General features: G+C 33.3%; 1 long non-coding RNA gene across 7 annotated transcripts; it reads left to right on the forward strand.

Moving 5' to 3' along the window:
• The first annotated feature begins 11,963 nt into the window (after nucleotides 1-11,963).
• Nucleotides 11,964-18,358, forward strand: LOC110799909 (uncharacterized). Of its 7 annotated transcripts, none has more exons than XR_002536503.2 (4): nucleotides 11,964-12,115; nucleotides 12,569-12,737; nucleotides 12,972-13,163; nucleotides 15,857-18,358. It is a non-coding gene; the product is annotated as an uncharacterized lncRNA (long non-coding RNA). The 7 variants fall into 7 exon arrangements; XR_002536499.2 differs by lacking the exon at nucleotides 15,857-18,358 and adding an exon at nucleotides 15,343-15,850; XR_002536501.2 differs by lacking the exon at nucleotides 15,857-18,358 and adding an exon at nucleotides 15,377-15,850.
• Nucleotides 18,359-18,784: the final 426 nt, after the last annotated feature.

Below are 18,784 nucleotides of genomic sequence, written 5' to 3' on the forward strand. Positions count from 1 at the left end.
CGAAATCACGTTTGCCTCATCCACGTGGTTTTTCATTTCAAAATTTCTGAATTTAGAAATTATTTATCTCATTTAATCGATCCAAGTTAGTGTCAAAAATAATAATATATATATCTTATCATCCACATAAAGATAACCGATCACACAACCAAGAGAATCATGCTTGAAACAAACAAAAGAAATCACCTCCTTTGACATGAAAACCAATATCAACCATGGTCTTGTCAAACCTGTAATGCCATTTTTTAGGAGCTTACTTAAGTCCATATAATGACTTAATCAATTTATACAAACCTTGGTCTCTTGACATATAAGATTCAATACTATGTACTCAACTTCATAGTGCATAGTGTAACATGCTTCCTCTCAAAATATTACACTATTATCTAGTGAAAACTAAATTCACTAGTGGTGTTATGATTGTACTAACAAACGTTTGTTTACTCCAAAATAACATAAGGCTAAGAGTAAATTATCACCATATTAGACTTACAAGCACATTAGCATATTATTTTGAGAATACCAATAAGTTAGAACTGCAAGAAGTCTATACTAGATATTTGACATTTACCAAACATTTTGTATATAATGAGAATGCGATTAACTGTACATGTGCTAACGCATTAGTCTTACCAGGACATCAAGTATCATATTAATAACATCACCTCAAACTTCATCTTGGCTTAAGAAAAAAAAAAAAACTTTAGTCTCATCAATCTAAAGTACCAAAATGTATATATGCAAATCTACTACATCTGACTATCACAAGACATATGAACAATATTAAAACCAATCATATTACATATGTGAAAATTAGAACAGGTTTACATAGATCTTAACCGACAAAGAAATTATATGCCGTGGGTAATCATAAACTACAAACTTTTGTATAAGGCGGTCTTACGAAAAAGACCGCCTTGATGGCAACCTAACATGCCACGTAAAATCTGACGTGGCAGAACTATAAACTTTTTTTTTTATGAAAATATAAATACCCATTTTCTTCCCATTTTCATTTCAAAACCCTAATTTCTTTCTCTCTCCTCCAAATCTCTTTGTCTCTCTCCTTAAACGCCGCCATACTCTCATCAAAATTGATGACGGAAATGACGAAGCAGGCGGCGGAGCTCCTCCACTTTCCAGCGGAGATATTACGGTGGCCGGCGAGTAGCGCGAAATGATAGAGAATAGCGATGAAGGAATCAAAAGAAGGAGGAGAGTCGCTCTCTTGCCGTAAGAAGTCGGTGGCCGACGGGATAGGGAAGCAAGGAGCTGCGCGGCGAAGGAAAGAGATGAAGGAGAAGTGTCCGTCCTTGCCGTCGTCGCCTTCCGCGTTGGCGTTGGTGGCGTTGCACGGGTTGAGCCGCGGGTGTTAGAGGCATTGCGCGGGTCACCTCCTCGCAAAGCTGCGGCTTCAATGATTTTAGGTTTTAGGCCACCGCAAGATCCGCCGCGGCCATACTGATTTTTGATCTCGTCGCCGCCATCAAGATTCGAGAAGGAGTAGAACGACGAAGGAAAGAGAAGAAGGTAGAAGTCGATTATGATGATAAATGGCGAAGGAAACAGGTTTGATTTTCTACAATCTGTAGATTTTAATTTTATTTATCTGAAATTATCATGTTGCCGGATTTTTTGGATTTTGATTTTTATGTATGCGATTTTGTTTTTGTTTTGATTAGGTTTATGTTTCGTTTCGATTGAATTGTTTAGGTTTTTCTAATTTCCTCTTTTGATTTAGGTTTTTTCTATTTTTGAATTTCTGACAGGAGGAGGATTTGCCGCTGGTGGTTGCTTCTGGTGGTTGCCGTGGAGGCTACAGCCGCCACCCTGGTGCTGGAAGTTGCGGTGCTCGGGACTTGCTGGTGCTCAGTGTTGTTCATGTTGTTGGTGTGGTAGTCGGACTAATTGATGCAGAATGGAAGCCTTGCGGTGGCTGCTAAGACTTGGGGTGTCGCGAATGAGCAATTGATTGCTGTTATTTAATTAGTTTTAGGTCTTTTGTTTCAGTTAAGAATATGGTTCTTTTAGTTAAGAATGTTGATGGTTTAGTTAAGAATTAGTTAATTTCGATTCGAATGCTTCTTTTAGTTATAATTGATTTTGTTTTAGTTACGAATATTGTTGTTTTAGTTAAGAATTATTTCATTTTAGTTAAGAATTATCATCTTTTAGTTAAGATTAAATTTCTGAGTTTTAGTTAAGATTTTCTGAAATTTAGTTAATATTTTCTAATTTTAGTTACAATTTTCGAGTTTAATTTAAAATTTCTGATTTTCTATGTTTTAGTTATGAATTTATCAGTTTTAGTTACGATTTTCTTGGTTTTAGTGAAAGTTTTTTGAGTTTTAGTTACGTATATTTTAGTTTCAATTCAGGGCTTTACTTACAATTTTCTTGGTTTTAGTTAAGATTTTTTGAGTTTTAGTTATGTATTTTTGAGTTTTAGATAACGAATTTCAGAGTTTTAGTTAAGATATAAAATTTTAAGCATTGAAACTAATTAGTTAAGCAATTGAATCAATTAGTTAAAAAATTAAACTATTAAGTTAAGTTTCGGAATCAATTAGTTAAGCAATGTAATAAATTAGTTAAGCAATGTAACATATTAGTTAAACCATGCAAGCAATTAGTGAAGCATTGAAACCAATTAGTGAAGCACTGAAACCAATTAGTGAAGCACTGGAAGCAATTAGTTATACACTGGATTTAATTAAGTTAACCACTGAAACTAATTAGTTAAGTTTGAGATTCAATTAGTTAAGCAATGAAACTAATTAGTTATACAACGAAACCAATTAGTTAAGCACTGAAACCAATTAGTTAAGCAATGAAATCAATTAGTTAAGCATTGCAACTAATTAGTTAATATTTTATGAGTTTTAGTTAATAATAAGTTTGTTTTAAATTAATAACTATTCGACTCATAAGTTTAACTATTTGTTTTTATACATTAACTATTTTGTTATTCAATTTGTTATGATTTTATTTCTTTTAGTTATGTTTTACACTAGTTTAGTTAGTACCCAAAAAATTTAAAAAATTTAATTTCGAAAAAATAAAATAAAATTTAAGCCTGAAATCAAATTAGTTAAGCTTGAAGTCCAATTAGTTAAGCTTAAAGTCCAATTAGTTAAGCCTGGAAATCCAATTAGTTAAGCCTGGAAAAAAAAATTGAAAAAAATATTTTTCAAATTTTTTTTTTTAAAAATTCGAATAAAAAAATAATAATTTAAGCCTGAAATCAAATTAGTTAAGCCTGAAATCCAATTAGTTAAGCTTGAAGTCCAATTAGTTAAGCCTGAAGTCCAATTAGTTAAACCTGGAAAAAAAATCAAAAAACAAAAAAATCGAAAAAAAAAAATTTTAAAAATTTTTTGAAAATTTTTTTTTTTTAAAAAAAATTACATGCTGACGTCAGCATGACGTCAGCACATGCGCCAACATGGCTGCCAGCAAGACTGCCAACAAGGCGGTCTTTCCTGTGAGGCGGTCTCACACAAAAGTTTCCGATCATAAACACATGAACCAAGAAATTCTTTTTCGCCTCATAATCCATAATTAGGAAATAAACTAAGTCATTATGAATACAAAAATAAATCACATATTCCTTTAGCCACAACTAATAGGAAATGTAACACTATCTTAGTTCTTATTCTAGGTTCAACAACGTATTCCAAGACAATGCCCACTAGATTAGGAGAAGAGTTAATTACTTAAAAGTTAAAACTCTTCACCGAATAACTTAAACCAACCCAATTAATTCATGTCAAAATGGAAAGACACGGGAAGAAGAAACAACTCATAACTTAGACAAAACACAATTAACAATTAAAGACCGTGTAGGTCGCACTTACCAAATTGAGCCTCAACTTGCTAGTTAGTCTTGAATTCTAACTCGCCCCCAAATTATAGAACACCAAAATGAATATTGAACATAAGAGGGGCACAAACGAAACATATATAAAAATACTGATTTGACAAATATATTACAAAGTGAGTAGAGACTTCCCTGCTACCGTGCACAATGGATATACTCCCATTACTGTGCCCGCTCGCAAAAATAGGAGATGAGTTACCTCATTTATTGTTAGTATTGCAAACAAGTAGCCGCATCGACTACGAGTCTAAGGATCTATACAACATTGCTAGTGAGCAACAACGAACCACAACTTACTTTTTCGTTAGTGTTCAAACTTTAAATTCAACCCCCCACATTGTCCGCTAAAGTATTAAATAAATACAAAACATGAGACTATGAGATACACAAAATAAATTATGTAAATGAGTTAAAGCTTGACAATAATAAATTACGGAGTAATTTGAGAAGGAACTCCCTTTTTATTGCACAAATATGTTAGAATGCTAAGGTTGTGCATACATACTTAATCACCTCAAGTAATGATTTAAACTCATGTTTGTCAAGCCCTTAAATCGTACTATTGTACATTGCAACAAGTAGCCATATAGATGGCCTTGCTAACGGTACCCCGATATCTCACCTATTGTTGCTAATGTCGTGATGCAGGACACAATATGTACCCACACCCTATAATAGTTGGCCTTGCATTAATATCTGTATACAGAGTATAAAAGTACTAAAAATGATCTTGATAAAGGTTCTTCAAGTATACAAAACCCAGGCAGAAGTGGTGATATAATTGTCATAATAAATCATATTCGTCTTGCAGCAATAAACTATCAAACTTGGAGAATATTAACTCAGTAACACTCAATAACCGTTTCTCCAATTCTATAACCAAACAACAGACTATAAAGTACTCCACCTTTGATTAATATGAATACTTCCGTATACACCTTAAAGGTATTGAATAAGCAATTTGTGAATGTAATTTGATGACCACCGAGACACAAAAGCATAAGGCATTCAATTTTATCCTCCATTAAACAACCAATTGCTTTGTTAGCCGACAATAAATAAATTCTACCACCCTTAACAAATATAATAAGAAGTTGGAAATTAGGTTTCGTTTTGCAAACAAAATTTCACAAAAACTTACCGCTGCAAGGAATATACAAAACTAATTGAATTAATTAAATAAAACATGCACCTTATTTTTACCCAATGGAAAGCAAATTCCATACAATTTGATGACGCAACATTAATTCAATTGGACTAGATAAATTCACAAGAAACAAATCAAACAATTGAGATAAAATAACTTCCATTCCATCAAATTAAGGAATACTTTCAATATTAAAACAACCGGTAGTAGTGATAGTATCGATAATCTATTGACAGAATAGGAAATGTACCGCCTTTAATTTTCCACGATACCGCACGCCGCAACTCATAACTAGTTTCAATAACGTAGTTTTCTCAGATTATAAGTTCACCCAACACAAGTCATTCAAATTATACGCAATTTAATAATTGTCTTTTAGATTGTTGCGATTTAATACTATAAAAAAAATATAGCAACAATAATATAATTGGAATGTAATTAGAATAAACTTATCTCAATATCGTGATGAATGAGGTGACTGATTTAGAACGATTGTCGCGCCGTGGCCAAACCACTGCTCTAAAAGACAATTCCGCGCTACCTCTGATGCAGTAGAACACTTGCGGTTGCCCTCCAGGGTTAACACGACACCAAGGTTTGTGTGCACTCACAAGCCCCGGTTGGAGATCAGAATATTTGCCCAGAAAAACGAGGATAGTGTTTAGAATTTGAGAGAGAATTGTAGAGAATGTTTCTGTAACTGTGTATTAATGGAAAACAGAAGTGATGTATTTATAGGGAAGCTGCAACAGCCATAAACAGCTAGTAGTGGGGTAGTGGGAGGTTACCACATTTACTGGGTAATTAATGGGCAGTTAAAACGACTATTAAGTGGAGTTAATGGGGCAGTTACGGAATTAGTGGGTTTGATTAATTCTTTCTGCCCGTTAGAATTAATTAAGCCCACCACTGACCAAAAAGAAAGACCCGGACCACAAAACCCACCCCACGCCCGCGAACCGCATTCGCCAAGTACCAAGGCCCGGCCCGCACGCGTGTGTGGGTTGTGTGTCCACCCATGTCACTCACATGCTTTCTTAAACAAATGATTCCCTCAAGCCCCAAATATAAACATTAGAAGTAGTTGGTTTTTTTTCCATGTGGGACTTTTCACATTCCCTTTTCTCCACTCATTTTTCTTTTGTATTCTCACTAGGATTTCCAACAAAGGGGTCGAAAGCCAAGTTAAGAGCAAAGACAAGGCAAGTCTTAGGGATGTGAATTTGTTTCCTTTGTAAAGTGGTGGGATTACAAATGTAATACGCGTTATGAGAATAACATAGAAAGAGACCATTACAAGATTGTAAAATATGGAGGTCCAAGGAATTCTGTGCAGCAACAAACTGTTGAGGTGTATTATTATCAGGTTCAAGCGTGACATAGTCATGGGACGAAGCTCGTGTACCATCAAAGTAATGAAGGAAAAACCCCGAAAGCAATGGAGGGTTATAACGGATATGAGTGTTGATGAAATAAGGGTCGGATGAGATCGAACACCATTGTTTTGACGTGAGTCTCAAATTAGCAACTGATCTTGATGGCAAACGTACCAGGATTTCGGATGTAAGGTCATAGTTGCTACCAATGACTTCTCCTGCTGTTGTTTGTTTTGAAGATTGTTTTTTTCGGTTGCCCATGAATACTTGAATAGGCCTGCCTGATTCGAACTATTCTATAAATAAGCAAAATTGAAATTAAAACACAGTTTTACAAGTGAATTGGTCTAATTTTGGTATGAGTTGTATTTGTTGTATGGGCTGTTTCTTGCTGCATCTTAATTAGGAGTAGTCAACTTTATATAATTCTTTTATTTTTTTACGATGTATATAATTCATTCAATCAATCATTCTTATGTCAGTAAGCTGCGCATTTCTCTATTTTAATTTTTGCTTAGTAGTTACGGAATATATCCTAATTTAATTTTTGCTTAATTCTTATATATAGAAGTATATCCTAACACTTATAAAGCTTCATACGTGCATTACTATTCACACAATAGTGATGTTACATATAGGTCCCAAATTTTAGTGTATTTTCGTTTTTTATCTTATTCTTAATAATAGTGTGCATCCATTTTTACCCTTACTCCTCTCATTGACATGTGTTCATCAACTATGGACTTTTATCCTCACCTTTTTTTTTGCAGAAGGTCAGGGGTTCGAGCTCTAAGTCATGCATTTTTGCTTTTCTATAATTTTTTACAAGTATTCTTTGTGCAATTATTTAGGAAAATTAAACTTTTCTAGGGAACTTATAAAAATTACGGAGTATCTATTTTAAAACCGTTTTTATTTTCTTTATTATTTTTACTTATATTATTTACAAAAACGAATTAAATTGTTCGGCCCCCGCCAAGATGGGTTCCTGGCTTCTTCCCTGCCCGTCGCAAAACCCTTTTGCGACGGGACTAACAACCAAACAAAGACGGGAACAACCGTCGTAAATGTCTTTTACAACGAGTTAACAACGAAATTTTTCATTAATGACGGCCCCCTTTTATGGGTTCACGATAAGAAATCCCGTCATTAATCAACGATTATTGACCTTTAGTGACGGAATTTCTCGTCGTTAATGGTACAATTTCTTGCAGTGATAATTGTAGTCTTATACTCCTACATACACCGTAAAATACATAATATTATAATCGTTGTACTTACTACTTTATGGAGTATGTAGACTTGTAGAGTTCATAGTATTGTAAAGAAAGAAAAAATTACAAAAGTTTACGTGAAGAAGTTGCATTATTTTCATGATAATTACTTTTGTGCAGTACTATCAATGAAAAAATTTCGATCCATCCTTAAAAGCAAATGTATTATAACCCGTTGAACAATAATTTATTTTGTATAGGAGTACACTAAATTTATTTTTTTCTTTTCCTCAAATAGTTATTCCATAAATATGAATAAATATATATTTCAACAAAATATTTATTGAAGTTAACTTGTTTGACCACAAACGTCGAAATATATATAAAAAATCAACCAATTCAACTTGAATTTCCAAAGGAATATATATATATATATATATATATATATATATATGTTTTCTCTAACATCCATTTTTCTGCTCATCTGAAATTCTAGATTAGCCTTGATGTGGCTGAGTTGGTTGTTCATGACTCCGTAGAAGAATGGGGAGATGGGGGAATTATGAATTGTCTAAAGGTAGAGATGAGCTCTTGTCCAAAATGCATACCCATCTTTTTGGAGCTCCTGATGATTCGGCCCGAGGTATACATATCCACATTGTTTATGTTTCCTCTTGTTGAGTTGTTGACTTGGGCTTCGTTCTTTCACTAGAAGAATTTCTTGTGATGATTTTATGGGGATCGGGGAAGAATTAACATTAGTGATTGTAAAGGGGGAGCCTTCGGTTACAGGTTAGGGGTGTAAATGGGTCGAGTCGAGTATTATCATGTTCATGTTTAAGCCTATTCAATTTAGTTGTGTGTACAAGGCTTTAAGCCTGAGTTTGGGTTTCAGATTGATCTCTAAATCTCGCTTATCATGAGTGATTATAGGGGGGGGGGGGCTAGGTGTGTAAGCGAGTTGAGTCGAGTATATTATGTTCATGCGTAAGCTTTTCTAGCGTAGTTATGTTTTTAAGTCTTTAAGCTCGAGATTGAGTTCCAAATCTTGTTGAAACTTAGCTCATTTTTTGATTTAGAATATTCCAACTCAGTGTGTTTATCACTTGTATAACTTTACATATTCAAAATGCTTTTATAGGTTGTAGTTTGGCATGAATGTGCATGATCTGTGCTCGTTTTGGTTTGTTATATTTGTATGCTGTCCTATAGAAAATTTGCATATTACATTGTTGTAATATCAATTTTTTAATTGTTAATGATTTGCCGGTTCTCTTGTAAAGAATGCTTGCAGTTCAGGTGTTCACCTATTGGGTGTCATTCAGTAAAGCTCTATTATTGTAGTCCTGTATTTTTTAGAACTCTCTGGTCATTACCTTTCCTAATCAAGATCCTTCATTTGAGCTATTTCCAAATGATCAGGTTGTGTATGTTTCTTATGTACTAGATTCGTTTGGGTAAACGTGTTCAAATCCGGTAGGAATTTGGTATTGTAGCCTTATAGTAGGTGTTTTTTTTGCGATACAACCTTTAACTAATGTTTTTTTGGGGAGAGGTTCCATTTTCAATAATCCTGAAGCTAGGTTGCACCTAATTCCTAGGAACTTTTTATAACAATTAAAGACGGTAATCCTGATTTTCCATTAAACTCTTCCTGTTTTATTTTGAAAATTAATCATGGAATGCTTTTATCTGTATATAATATATGATTAGTTTTTGTGCACTTCAATAGTATTTTGATTTGTGTTTTAGGGATTTGGAGTTTTTTTTTATTCAATTTAAGGATTTGTTTGTTTCTTTCTTTATGTTTTAGGGAGCTTGAGTTTTGTATTTAATTTAAGGAATTTTTTTTTGTTTTCTTCCGACCTTAGTTGCTGCCATGCGCCTACAAATCCTAGTAGTAGTAGGTTGGTCACGAGATTCAACAACATCCAGATACATCCAGGTACTCTTCTTCGGGTTTAAGATTGAAGGACAACCTTCTTTCCTCTAAGTATTCGAACAAGAAGACCTGTAGTGCCTTTATTGCTGCGGTTTTTGCTATGCGAAGATATTATGCTCTATCTACCGGCCACGGTCATGTCAGAGTGTCACGGTAGAGAAACTTTACTAGACTTGAGTACTTATTGTGCTTCTGTCAGGACAAGGATTGTATCTTGTATTCCTATACTAGATTAGCTCCCGTGCGATGCACGGTTTTAACCAAAATTCTTTGTTAAGATTTGTATAAGAAAATATATCATCTACATGCATTGTTAATTGTTAGTTGTTAATATTCTTATTGAAGTTAGATTAATCGAATGTTATAAATCCTCGATAAAAAAAATGTTTGACATGATCTCTGTGATTATTTTATTTATTTAACCTATATGCTAATCTAACTTAAAGAAGAATAGTAGCAATTTATAAAACATATATTTATTAGATGATAAAATGAAATTTGAATTAAGACATCATGTATGTGATCATTATTTGATCACAAATTTGAAACAAAGTTTTTGTCTAAAAATGCGAGTAACAAAAGTTATATTGTTAGAGTGGTAGTTAGAGAACGTATTACCTTATTAACACAAAGATCATAGGTACAAATTGATCTTAGCAATCATTAATTTTATCGTGTTCCTTAAAATCGTTATCATTAGTTCATTATAATTAGACCATAAGACACAATGTTTATCTTATTTCATCGGGCTAATTAACTTCAAAATTATAATTTTGACTGGGTTAAGTTGCACCCTCACATTAACCAAATTTGTACCAAGGCATTAGAAAATAAATAGCCAAAAAAATCCAGTCACAAAATTTAGAGGCAGTCCAAGCTAAAGATTACAAAAGAAGAAAGGCCGTAATGTCTCTTTATCGCTGTCAACATTATAACTATTCTTATGAAGATTTTTAATGTCCAGCAACTCCATATCACCCTCAGAAAACCAAAAATTAAAAAGAAAAAGCCCAGCCGACAAAAATAACAAATTGAGAATTTGAGATAGAAATCTATAAATAATTCCCAAGAAAACTAAAAAAACAGAAGTAAAAATTGAAATTAAGTAAAAGTTAAAACGAAACTCATTATTTTTTACAGGAACAAAACATCTTCTCTGTATTTCAAAACTAATACATTTAAATTAGAAACAAAAAAAAAGAGGAAATTTTCTCACAAAACCCAATCTTTTCCTAGAAAAATTATAGTCAAGAAATAATTGACCTTCAAGGATTCACGACCTGCGATATTCACCAAATTGAAGTTTAAACAAAATTTAGCAAAAATAATACCAAGAAACTGAAAAAAGGAAAAAAAAAAACCAAAATAAGATCGTTGGAACTGTCGTCTCCGGCGCAGCGAGATTGTGCGTGATCTATCCAGATGAAAAAAAATCTCAGTTCATTCCCTAAATTGGATATTGTGCTTGAATTTGCAAAATAATTTGTAAAGTATTTAATTAAAAAATTAGAAAAGTTTGATGTGGTAAGATATGATCCTATACTATAGCTTGAATTTTCATTAGATATTTGAGGAAAAGGAAGCGAAAAGAATGGACATGGAGAATTGAGAGGGAGAAGGGGAATGAGCGGTCACTTCAATTCCCAAAAGAAAGAAAGAAACAGCTGTGTTCTACTCCTTGAATATTGTCCAGTGAGAGCCAAATACTCCACAATCCATATAACACACGAAAAAGGGAAAATAAAACTCGGTAAAGATTAAGTTTAGGCGGGAAAATATTAAAGGAGAGAGTGACATGTGTACAGTTTGGAGGGAAGGATGATGTCAGCGGTATTTCTTTTAGTAATAGTTATAGATGCTGCAAGCTTTTGGAGACAAAATGAAGCACTGACAAACGCATGTTCAAATGCCTATAAATGTGGATTCGAATCCTAGGTTGGCTATCCAGAATGGGAAAAACCAAAAAAACAATGTAATCCGATTTTTTTGTTTTAAGAATTACAATAAGATTTTATTGGATAATGTAATGTAAGTAGTACAAGGCATAATAGCATGAGTACACATGTAATCAGGTTCGTATTATCAACTACGTGTAAATAAAACATCAGCATTATTTTTCAAGCATTTATCATAAATTTATAATGCTCGTTTATTACATAATATCTGTACAAAATAAATTTTTTATACCTTGGGGGATCGTGCCCGCTAGCGCATGATCCAACAACTAGTATATATAAAAGCCACCTCCAATGAGAAGATCCTTATAATGGGAAGAATGAGAAACGATCTTAACCGTTCAAAGAAACTAAATCTAATGGCGCACGATCTACCTGACCCAATGAAAATATTAAGGGTAAATTAGTAATTATACGCGTTGAATGACCTCCCCTCACAACGTCAATTTTTCAGAATTCTTTCTCTCTCTCTTCCTTCAGTTTTCTCTCTCCTCTTGTGAATCCTGTGCGGCTCTGCTAATGCGTCTTCATCTTCTCCAAGTTCCTCAATTCTCCTGCATATCTCTTTACCTTCTTTGCGATCTTCTTTCAATTCTCCAGGGTACGTTTTTTACAAATTGTTTTTCTTCAGTTTTTTCTACTTTATTTTTTCTCTCTTCATTCAATTAGTCAGTAATTCTTCGATTTTTCTGATTATTTTGCTATTGTTCTTCAATTTTTCTGTTCGCGAATTCGATTTATGTTCAATTAGCTTCTTTATTGGAATTCATGTGATTTCTTTGATTGAGTAATTATGTGAACTGAGTTCACGTTATTCAAATCTTTTGAATTACGGTTTTGCTTTAGATTTTCTCGAATCAGCTAGGTGTTTTGCTCGAATTCAGTTGATTTGGGGGAATTATTTTTCTCTTTTTGTTTTTGTTTTTGTTTTCCTTGAATTTGATTGTAAACATATTTGTATTTGTTGATTCAGTTTTTATTGTGGATTTTTTGGCTACATATCTCTATTTTGTGACGGTTCTGGTCATTTGATCTTACACTTGAATTTTGTTAGAGCTGAATTTGGTACTGTGAAGGTGGTGGAGACTGCACTTGCTTTGCAAGAAGCTGGGTCTTTTGCTTTTGTTTTGGAATGTGTTCCTGCACCAGTGGCAGCAGCAACAACTTTTGTTTTAGGAATTCCTACAATCGGTATTGGAGCTGGACCTTTCTGTAGTGGTCAGGTTTGTTCAATGTTCTCTTTCTTTAAACCGAAAGGTTTATTAGTTAACATGTTGTCCTCATGCATTTGTTTTGGTTTGAACTTTGAAGAAGTTAAATGTTGCAGTATCATGTAATCTGGGCTGTGTGGATAGGTTCCTTTGCCATAACTCATTGTAATAAGATGCCTTCATTGATATTTTGTTTCTCTGTTTTATTGTGGTGATCCTTGATTTGACAATTTGAATTACTAACAGGCAATTGATTCATCTGTCAGAATTCTGAAAGAGGGAGGAATGGATGCGATAAAATTGGAGGGAGCATCACCTTCGAGAATTACAGCAGCGAAAGCTATTGTTGAAGCTAGAATTGCAGTGACTCCACAAGCCATTAGTATTCTTGGAGGGTTTAGTAGGCCTCAGGGGAGAAACATCTCCACTGCTGTTAAGGTACTTTCTGAAAGACTTATCAGTTATCACTCCATTTGATCTTACAAATCTCAGGAATGGGTATATACCTGTTATGTCTGGGTGATATGGTATGAAAAATGACCTGGGTTTTGTGAGAATCTAAGTTGTGAGTCCCTTGTCAAAGGCAACCATTCGATTCAAATTTCTAATGATGTTGTTTCCTACCATGAAGTGATTACTGCAAGAAATTTCAAACATGAAACTCATCCGAATTAGAATCAAGAAGCTGCATATATATTGAGGTGATTTCGAAAATATAACATTAGCTAGAAATGGCCTTATTCATCCACCAGTGTGCTGAATCGAAATCAAGTATGTTGACCCACGTCCAATATTTTGCATTGTCTTGGATCATATCAAGACGTAATACTTGTTTATGCTGAGGACTTATTTTTAGTTCTACCAGTAGGGGGCCCAAGAAATCTCAATCGAGGTATCAAAATCCCGAATACATAAATTAGATATGAATGAATTGAAGAACAAAATAGGATTGTTAATAGAATGAGTTCTGAAGTGACTCGAAAAGATGGTTTCACATTGTGTTGGTTCCAATATGCAAGTAATGCCTATTAGCTCAATTGGTAGAGTTTTGTGCGATTGCACAATGATGTAGGTTTGAATCCTACATAGACAACTCTTTTTATTTTGTTTGCGATATTAGTTCTCCTACCTTATTGAATCAATTCTATTTACTTTTACAAGTTTAAAAATTATAAAAACTGAGCAAAAATATTTGCTCATTTGTGTAAATTATATAAAACGAGCAAAAATATTTGCTCATTTGTGTAAAATATAAAAAATGAGCAAATTTTTTGAATGTTAAGTAATCTGAGATTTTAAAATATTTTCTCATTTAGACACAATGAGCAAAATTTTGAATAATAACAAACCCGAACTTTAAAATTTATAAAATGAGCAAAAATATTTTCTCATTAGGGTAAACTATAAGAAATGAGCAAATTTTTTTGCTAATTTGAGTAAATTAAAAAAAATTGAGCAAATTATTTGCCCATTTATGTAAACTAAAAAAAATGAGCAAAAATATTTGCTCATTTGTGTAAAATATAAAAAATGAGCAAATATTAAAGTTCGGATTCATTTTTGCTCATTTATGTAAAATATAAAAAATGAGAAAATATTAAAGTTCGGATTTAAAGTTTTACTCATTGTTTCTAAATGAGCAAATATTAAAGTTTGGATTTTAAAGTTTTGCTCATTGTTTCTAAATGAGCAAATATTAAAATCCGAACTTTGCAATTTTGCTCATTGTGTCTAAATGAGCAAATATTATAGTTTCGATTTTAAATTTTTGCTCATTGTGTCTAAATGAGCAAAAGTTTTGAATATTAACAAAAACGAACTTTAAAATTTAAAAAATGAGCAAAAAATATTTGCTAGTAAACTATAAAAATGAGCAAAAATATTTGATCATTTATGTGTAAATTAAAAAAAATGAGCAAATTATTTGCTCATTTATGTAAACTAAAAAAAGTGAGCAAAAATATTTGCTCATTTGTGTAAAATATAAAAAATGAGCAAATATTAAAGTTCGGAATAATTTTTGCTCATTTGTGTAAAATATAAAAAATGAGCAAATATTAAAGTTCGGATTTTAAAGTTTTACTCATTGTTTCTAAATGAGCAAATATTAAAGTTCGTATTTTAAAGTTTTGCTCATTATTTCTAAATGAGCAAATATTAAAATCCGAACTTTACAATTTTGCTCATTGTGTCTAAATGAGCAAATATTATAGTTTCGATTTTAAATTTTTGCTCATTGTGTCTAAATGAGCAAAATTTTTGAATATTAACAAACACGAACTTTAAAATTTAAAAAATGAGCAAAAAAGATTTGCTAGTAAACTATAAAAATGAGCAAAAATATTTGATCATTTATGTAAACTAAAAAAAATGAGCAAAAATATTTGCTCATTTGTGTAAACTGAAAAATGAGCAAAAATATTTGCTCATTTGTGTAAAATATAAAAAATGAGCAAATATTAAAGTTTACTCATTGTGTCTAAATGAGCAAAAGTTTTGAATATTAACAAACCCAAAATTTGAATAATATATGACGGCTCATGTCATCATATTAAGCATCAGTAGTAAAGAATGGTATGTGTTAATATGTATATCAGATTTAGTGTGTATATTTCAGGGTTCATAATATGATTATTGATGGCTTTTGTAAGGAGAAGCTATTGGCTCAGGCTTCATAAATCTTCTCTGAAATGGCATGTTGCCTGATGTTGGCACTTCCAGCTCATTAATGTGTGGACACGGTAACACCATTTGCAACGTCGCTCAACTTGATGATTTGATGCTGCTTTTCTCTGGTGATCTATCACACTTACACATGTAGCTCAGTTTGAGACACATAACATATTTAGGTTGGATTATCAGTTGAGGCCGAGGAGTTAATCTGGAAACTAGATGCAGTTTGCTGCTTGCATGACTATTTACCATCAAATGGAAGGCGCCACAAGTCCACTACTTAATGGTTGTAAATGGCGTCACATCCTCGTCTCAAAGGGGTCTTATATCTTGATAGTTTGATTTGCTGAGTTGTGCTGCATTACAATTTCCATCCTTAATCTCATGAACTTCTCTCAAAACTCTTCTTGGATTAGATATGTAGATCTCTGCTTCTGACACTTTCAACGGTGTATCAGGTGAAGTACTGGTTTTGTATCTGTGGAATTTCATGGGTATGTTCTGCCTTGCTCTGGACACGTTTGGGATCAACAACTAAAGCTTCACGACAGCTATAGACATGACTAACTTAACACGCAGTAACCAAAAAAATATAACAGCATAGCCAAAATGCAGAAAAGCTATGACAAAATTCAGTGGTACAGTAGTAGACATGCAAACCTGCAAACAGATATCCTGTGCCAAAGGACTGCCCTCTTCAACTTCAGGGATCCCAGCTTTCTTCTCCTTCAAACTTTTTCTGTCATTGCTAGCTCCATTACCTAATCCAACTACCTATGCTTCCATATTGTTTGTTGGTGAATCTGCAAACCTGTCCTCCGAAGAAGCTTGTGATTTTTCTCGATAGTTTCCATTGACATACTCCCCATTATGGTTCACATATTCTTGAGCAGGTCTGACTTCAATTCTATTCACTCTGCTGTCCTTCATGCTGAGAAAATGGGATTGTCCGGTGTTTTTCCAGCAGTCTCCATTGACTTGGTTATCCCTGAATCCCTGATGCATCTTCCAGAATTAGCAGCAGGGGATGGCTGAGTTTGCTTCCCTTTTGAGTCACCTAGATGCCTCTCGTATAAAAAATGAGCAAATTTTTGAATGTTAATGAGATTTTAAAATATTTGCTCATTTAGACACAATGAGCAAAAGTTTTGAATATTAACAAACCCGAACTTTAAAATTTTAAAAATGAGGAAATTATTTGCTCATCTGTGTAAACTATAAAAAAATGAGCAAAATTATTTGCTTATTTGTGTAAACAATAAAAAATGAGCAATTTTTTTGAATGTTAAGTTTATGAGATTTTAAAATATTTGCTCATTTGGAAACAATGAGCAAAAGTTTTGAGTATTAACAAACCCGAACTTTAAAATTTTATAAATGAGCAAAAATATTTTCTCATTTGTGTAAACTATAAAAAATGAGCAAAAATATTTGATCATTTGTGTAAATTAATAAAAAATGAGCAAATTTTTTGAATTTTAAGTAATCTGAGATTTTAAAATATTTGCTCATTTAGACATAATGAGCAAAAGTTTTGAATATTAACAAACACGAACCTTAAAATTTTAAAAATGAGCAAAAATATTTGCTCATTTTTAATATTAACCCAAAAGTAAAGATTAGCCTACGTGGGATTCGAACCCACATCTTTTGTGCATTTGCACAATGCTCTACCTATTGAGCTAGTAGGCTGGTGTTTTTAGATAGAATCAACAAAAGTAAAGCAAAAACCAAAAGAAAAAGTATGAGCCCGTTGCAAGGCAGTATGATGTTTCAACATGACGGTTGAGACCTTCCCCCTTTCCCCAAGGTGGCTGAGTTAGTTGTTCCCAAAGCAGCCATGTGCTCTGAGAAGTATAACCAAACTGTGAAAGTTGGTGCTGAGAGGGGTTTCAGAGTTACCAATTACATGACCCTCGTGCCTGTTAAGGTCTTTGAAGATCAAGGCGGTCAGACACATACTATTGCTGCTGAGGTAAATGGTGCTGATGTGCCTGTTGCTGCTGCATACTGAGCTCGTATCAATATGTCTAAACTCTCAAACGAAAATATAAAAAATAAAGATTAATGAACAAGCTCCAATTCCCTGAAAGATCTAACAAGGATAATTCGCTTAGGAGCAATGCTACCATTCAGTTTGTTATTTGAAAGATTCACTCTTGTCAGATTAGACAGGCTTTTCAGTTCATCAGGGATTTACCTCCAAGGGAGTTGTTGTACAGCATAAACTGTTGCAGAGACTTCAGATTGCCCAATGTCGCCGGAATTCCACCCGAAAGGTGATTATGAGCCAAGTCAAGAATCAACAGTTGTTGACGTTCCCCAAAGTGAGTGGTTCCTCCACTAAGAACAATGTGGTTCCTCCACTAAAGAACAATGTTTCCATACAGATCTTTCTTGATATCAATATCACACTTCGTGATAGAGTTGTAAGTGGTTTCGTGAATACCAGCAGCTTCCATACCAATCATTAATGGCTGGAAGAGGACTTCAGGACATCGGAAACGCTCACCACAAATGCTAATAATTAACCTAACACAGAAACTACTTAGATCTTGGTCTGCTGCAAGCTAATAAAACTTAACCAGTTTCAAACTTGGTTAGTTTCTATGTATTCACCCTTGAGTTTACAAAATTGATTCTCGTATTCAAGGGAGTTGCTGCTACAGACACCATTCTCTTATGCCGTTGAAAGAAAATAACTGGATCATGCAACCATGTTCCAACTTCAAAGTGATCAAGAGTTTAAGTAGTCACGTTGTCTGTCACACCGAATTAGGAGCCTGTAACAAAGGTGCCAATACATCCGAATCCATTTGAGAACTAGGGGCAGCATGGAGATCAACATGCACTTTATGAACCATCTCTGCTAGCATTGTGTTCCATTCCTTAAGAATTAATAATCACCAATTGTCTTTCTTTGCTCATTTCCAATCATCTTCATCAACACATTATTGATTATAATTATGTTCATTTAAACATCATAATGTGAAAAATTACTGGTTGGTTTTTAATAGTGCAACTACTCAATCTGATAATACTAATGTTCGACTATAATTTCTTCAATTCCTCCCGAATCACAAATAACAAGTATGAATGATAACCTAAAGGACAACAAATATGAATGAAGCTTTTCACAATTTATTAACAAGTATGGATAATAACATTCAGAACAACAAAACTTCGAGACTTTGAAATCAAGCATGAAAAAACATTAAATTTGAGCAGTATGCGAAAATCAAATTAAAAACACAATGAACATTAAGGAAATTGAAAACCTAGAAACTAATTGGACTAAATTAGGAACGTTTACCTTCAATTTTAATCTCTATTATTGCAGATTCAAGTGAATAATTGAGTGTTGCAGTATTTTCCGCATGAAGAAC

This window comes from Spinacia oleracea, chromosome 5 (assembly GCF_020520425.1).
Source record: "Spinacia oleracea cultivar Varoflay chromosome 5, BTI_SOV_V1, whole genome shotgun sequence".
NCBI classification, from domain to species: domain Eukaryota; kingdom Viridiplantae; phylum Streptophyta; class Magnoliopsida; order Caryophyllales; family Amaranthaceae; genus Spinacia; species Spinacia oleracea.